Source organism: Urocitellus parryii, chromosome 12 (assembly GCF_045843805.1).
Source record: "Urocitellus parryii isolate mUroPar1 chromosome 12, mUroPar1.hap1, whole genome shotgun sequence".
NCBI classification, from domain to species: Eukaryota; Metazoa; Chordata; class Mammalia; order Rodentia; family Sciuridae; genus Urocitellus; species Urocitellus parryii.
Genome location: NC_135542.1, coordinates 50,282,692 through 50,288,810, shown reverse-complemented (window position 1 = coordinate 50,288,810; position 6,119 = coordinate 50,282,692).

The window sequence follows — 6,119 nt, the reverse complement described above, 5'->3', positions numbered from 1 at the left end:
TTGAGACAGGGTTGCTGAGGCTGTCTTTGAACCCGTGATCCTCCTGCCTCAGCCTCCTGAGCTGCTGAGATTACAGGCATGAGCCACCATGCCCAGTGCTCTGTTTGTTTTATTTTGGTAAAATATACATAACACAAAATTTACCATTTTCAACATTTTTCAGTTTGGTGGCATTCAATACAATCACATCATCATGCAAATGTCACTGTCATCTATTTCCAGAGTTTTTTCATCTTTCCAAAATGAAACTCTGTGCCCATTAAACACTAACTCCCCATCCCTGTCTCCCTCCAGTTCCTGGTAACCATTATTCCACTGTGTCTCCCTGAGGTTAATTATTCTTGGTACCTCATGTATGTGAAATCCTACATCATTTGTCCTTCTGAGGGTAGATTATTTTACTTGGCACATCTTCAAGGTTCATTTAGGTTGTAGCATATGTCAGAATTTCCTTTCTTTTTAAGGCTGAATAATATTTCCGTGTCTACACTACATTTTGCTTATCCATTCATCTGTTGATGGACATTCAGGTTGTTTCTACTGGCTATTGTGAACAGTGTTGCTATGAACATTGGTGCACAAATATCTGTTCGAGTCTGTTGTCGATTCTTTTGGATAAATACCCCGAAGATTGCTGGGTCATATGGCAGTTCTGTTTAATTTTTCTGAGGAACCACTATACTATTTTCCATAGGAATTTTGTGGGTTTTAAGTCAGTGACATTTGGAGTTCTTACTGCAGGACAACCTAGTCTATCTAGACTGCCACTGCCCTTCACCCCACAGTATCTAGAATCGACCATTCTGGCAAGTCCACAGAGGGGCAGATACAAGTGGTGGGGGGTGTAGGAGCCTAAACATTAATCCAATTTGAGCTGAACTCAGGGTGATGTGCAGTGAGGAGGGCTAGCTGGAACCGATATGCCTCCTCTTGGGACTAAAGATAGTAGGGCCAGGGTCTGAACAAACCTGTTGCCACATTTACTTCTTATTGGACACAAACTCCCTCACCTTGCCACCTGGATCCCAGCAACACAGACACCCAAAGTCACACACATCTAAGGTTCCCAATGATGTCATCATAAATAGTCCTAGTAATAGTAACATGCATTTGCCCATCTTGGTACTGAGAATTTCAGTTTGATAAGGGCAACTATAATGTGTTAAAGGTGTGGTTGTGTTGTGGTGTAGTGATTTCAGAGTCAGACGAACCTTGCTTTGAATCCTGATTCTGCCACTTCTCTCTCTTTTCTGTGCTGGATATTGAACCTAGGGTTTGCACATGTTAGACAAGTGCTCTACCACTGAGCCACAGCCCCCAGCCCCAACCTCAATTCTTTCACTGGAGAGTGAGGACAATTCAAACTACCTGAAAGGGTAGAGATGACTAAGGGGAAAGTGCCATGTCAGATGGCTGGCACTTGGCAAACAGTAAGTGGCTGTTGCTCTTTGGGGGCACTGTTATATGAGGCATGACAAAGTACAGAGGCATGTCAATCATTTCCCTAAAATGCCCTCCCCTTTAGCCAAGTTGGAAGCACCATGTAGTATGTGGATGCCCAATCGGATATAGAGAGCCATGAAGAAAAGAAACCTGCAGTTCACATAGTCATTCAACCAAGGTATACTGAGGACCTACTATGCATCAGATGCTGGGCTACAGAGATGAGAGATGTGGTCCTTAATCTCACAGAGCATTATGAGTCTCTGGAACTGGCCTGGTGGAGATCATGGATAGCAGAGCCTAGCATCAGTAGCCTGGAGTGGTCACTTCTGAGGATGTGACATGAAAAAGACCAGGGCAATTCAATTGCCTGGGTCTCAGGTCTTGAGGCCTGGGGGTTGGGGTGGGGGGCAGGTGGAGACCTGGAAACACTTGGGGGGCTTCCTGAAGGAAAACTAGCTCTCTTAGATGAAAGAGTAGTTGTGTGTTCTTCAAAACTAGCTCTTTCTTAACACTAAAAAGGGCAAAGTTGGTAGATGAGGGGGCGTTACATGGTGACAACAGAAAAGTAGAATCAGCTTTGGCAGTGAGGGCCTTGGACACCCATCTCCAGTAGCCCCAGCAGGTGGGATGGTGAGTGCCTGGAGGGGGCCCAATGCAGGTGCACAGTGAGTGATGGTTATGGAGGATAGGCAGAACAGAGAAGTCAGGCAAGGTAGCTGAAGAGCTGAGGGCCCAGCGCCAAGTCCTAGAGGTGACTTTTGGAAGAAAGATGAGCAGAAGGTGGCTGTGCTGGTGGCATTAGACTGATGCCCCAAGTCAGAAGCCTGGAGCTCAGAGAGCCGTCTGGGGATTGAGAACAACCTCCACGGTGAAGGGGTGAGGGCAGAGTGTAGGTGTACACAGAATCTTACAGCTGGGAGACCTTTCAATGTCATTTAGTTCAACCTCCCACCCCACGAGATCTTTCAGTCTTCCAGAGCCCACCTGATGGTACCCAACTCTACTTGGACACCTCAAGGTAGGGGGAGCTCACTCTCTTCTAGGCAGCGCATCTGATAGAGGTGCTTGAGCCTCTGGGGAAGCCTGGAGGAGGCTGGCGCGCCGACCTTGCCCCTGTTGAAACGACTGGACGCCACTCCGGCGGCGGCACCTGGCTGGGGATTGCGGCTCGGACGGGCCAGCGCTGCTGTCCCCAGCCCCAGTGCTGAGGCAGGCAGAGTGCAGTGGGCTCTGGTGGAGGTCGGGAGAACTGCAGGGCGAAGGCCGCCGGGGGCTCAGTGGGCTGCGTGGGGGGGGGGGGGAGGCACTTGACACCGGCCCGGGAGAGGAGGGGCCGCTGTCCCTGCGGCCAGTGCTGGATGCGGGGACCCAGCGCAGAAGCAACGCCAGGTAGCGGGGCGCTCTGCAGGGGGAGGCTGCAGCTAGGCCCTGGGCTCAGCTCCTACCCAAGGGGCCCTGAGTGGTCGCGAGCGCGTCAGTGGCGGGGTGCTCAGGCCCGGCGCACCGTCGAAGCGATGCGGGGTTTGGCCCTCGGTCTCGTAGCGTGCGGGGACCCCGGTGGGGCCGCAGAGGCCAGGAAGTCAGACTGAGGGCGCTAGGACCGGCCGCGCGCCCAGGCCGCTCCCGCCGCGGCGCCCCGGGGCCCCCCAGCCGACGCTGCCTCCCGGGCCGGCTCCGCAGCGCCGGGGCCCGGGCCAGCGCGGCCGCGGGGGGCGAGTGGCGGGCGGAGGCCTGGGCCCGCGGGCGGCCGGAGGGAGGGAAGGAGGAAGGCGGAGAGAAGGGGTGGGAGGGGGGGACCCGGCGGAGGAGGCGGAGAGAGGGAGCGCGACAGCGAGCGGAGGGAGGGAGCGAGCGAGCGAGGCAGGCAGGCAGGCGGGCCGGGAGGGAGGAGGGCGCGCGGGCGGCGGCGGCGGCGAGAGCAGAGGACGAGCCGGGACGCGGCGCCGCGGCACCAGGGCGCGCAGCCGGGCCGGCCCGACCCGACCGGCCACACGGTAATGAGCGCCGCTGGTGGCGGCCCGGGAGGTCGGCCCGGAGGCGGGCTGGGAAGAGGGAGGCCGGGCGAGGGACACGGCGGCGGGCAGTGCCCGGCTCGGGGCACGCTCCTGGACCCCTGCAACTCGGCACCGGGCGCCGGAGGGGCCAGAGCTGCGGGCGGGGACGGCGGGCCAGGCTGGCCGGGGCAGCGCGGGGGATTTGAGGGTTTGTTTATGTCCCCGCGGGCTCGGCAGGCGCCCCCTCCCGTCCTGCCCGCTCCCGGCGCGGACCCCCCTCCCCGCCCCCGCCCGGCTCCGGGCTCAAGTTCAAGTCTATACAATGCTGCGGGGGGCCCTCTCCACCGCGGGCCTCAGCCGCGGTGCCCGGCTCCGCGCTGCCGCAGGGGCCCCGGCCCGACCGCCCCCGCCTTCCGGGCTCTGCCCCCGCCCCGGGGCCCTGCTTAGGGCCTGAGTCCGGGGCGCTGGAGGGCGCGGACCCCGACCCGGAATAATCGGCCCCCGCCGCGGCCCACAGGGAGTGAGGGAGGGGGCGGGGGCCGGGCCCCGCGCAGGCTCCGCGGCGGCGGCAGAAAATGGCAGCCTGGCACGACCCGGCCCCCCGCCCCTCCCCCCGGCTCCCGGCCCTCCTCGGCCCGGCGGGGCGGGGGACCCGGGAGGCCCCCGGAGGCGGGCCGGGGGGCGATCCGGGGGCCGGGCCGGGGAGTGCTGCGCAGCGATCCTCCTCTGGCCACCTGTGGCTGGGGGTGCGGGGCTCCAGGAGATCTGGGAGGGGCAGCGAGGGTGGGGAGAGTGCCCATTCGGGGGGCACACCTTCCAGCCGAGGGCCGGGCGGCGCGGAGTGGGGGGCGTCGATGCTGGCTCCTCCCTGCCCCCGCTGCGGGCCGTGGGAGCCGGGGCGGCGGTGGTGGCGGCGCCGCAGTGTGGGGGCGGGGCGGGGGCGGGCGAGGATCCCGGGGCCGGCCGCGGGGGCCGGAAAACGCGGGGGTGGGAGCATCGGGGCTGGGAACCGCGCGGGTGGGGACGCCGGGGTCGCCCCCTGCAGCAGCCCCCCCGCACACACTCACAGGCACGCGGACACACTCACGCACACGCACCCCCGCCGGGCCGGTGCAGACGTGTCCTTGAAAGCTTCGCATCTGTACAGTGAAGGACGAGGCCTCACCGAGGCTGCGGATCGGGGTCTTCGGCCCCAGGTCCCCGCGCCCCGGGAGACCCCGAGCTCCAAGCCGCAGGCAGCCGCGGTCCGTGTCCCGCCCTCACCCCGGCTCCGTTCCCCAGGCCGCCCTGCCCTCCCTCCCCTTCGGCGCGGTCTAAGCTGGCCGGTGTCCAGGACCCGCCCCCGGTCTCCCCCAGCCCCTCAACGCTGGGGCCCGCGGTCCTCTGGCTGCCAAACTGCATTTTGCTTTCCTGCAGCCTGCCTTGTTGGGGGCACCCACTCCCTTCCCTCCCCACCTCTGCTGTTTTCCCCCTTCTCACAATCCCCTCCGTCCTTCCTTCTCTCTCGCTGCTTCAAAGCCAGGGTGCAAGGTGTGGACACCCTGGGTAGAAGTAGGGGGCGGCTAGTTCTCAGGGGCTCTCTCCCAGGCTCCCAAGTGTAGCCCCCTGTGGCTGCACCTTGACCCAAGATGGCGTTCAGCACCCAGTTGGGCAGCTCAGGCCTGCGTCAGGCAGGAGCAGAAGGGCTGGAGACGGGAGCCACCATGTAACTGCCTCCTCTCAAGCTAGCAGGAACAGGAGACTTTGGGGAGAAGCACCCTCCGCCCTGTGACCCAGCTTGCCCCTCACTGCCCTGCCCAGAGACTGCCATCAGCATCCCTGGGGACAGTTCGGTCTTCATGTTTCACCCTGGGCTGCCAGAGGCTGAACCGCCTCCTGGGCAGGCTGTGAAGGGATCCTGGGATCAGGTGCTGCTCCAGTGTGCTGCTCCAGTGTGCCTCCTCCCTCCGGGCAGATGTGACAGCTGCAGCCTAGGGAACTATTCTCCCTGAGTGGCTGGGATGTTAGTACTGGCCTGTGGGATTTGGGGAGCCCAGCTGTCAGACCCTCTTTGGGCTATCCCCTCTGCTGGCAGGGGCTGCTTGCCTTTGGAGAGTTAGATTGCTAGAGTTCCTGCTGCGCTTCTGGGGCAAGATGGCCCCCTCTGCTTCTCTAGGCTCCACTGAGGCGCTGGTGGGACTGTTGACAGGCAATTCTGTCACAATGTGTGCATGTGTAGGTGTGCAGGGGGACTCCAGGCTAAGCCAAGCAGCCAGTGTGCCACCTGTTTGCTCCCTTTCCTGGGCTCCCTTCTACTCTGGGCCTGAAGTTCCCTCCAGCCTCTCTTCCTGCTCCTTGGCGCTTGTGTTCAGCTCCTCATCAAATACACAGCTGCCTGCGGCTTGCTTTCTTATCCCATGGAGGCTCCAGTGCCTTCAGTGAGAGGCTGACCTCAAGGGAGGTGAATTCCTTCTAGACTCAAGGAGTGACCCGGCCACAGTGCAAGGGCTGCCCTCCCAGGACTGGAGGAGCTTAGGGGAGGCCGCCAGTGGCCATCTGTCAGGGTGTCTGCGGACAGGATTCCTCTGTGGGGTGGGGGTTGGACTGGAGCTTGGAGGCCCATTCCAACTTTGAAATTCTATGGCTCTGATTTTGGCGGTGGAATTTCAGACCCAGAATGGGAGTGGAGTGGTCTGTTTT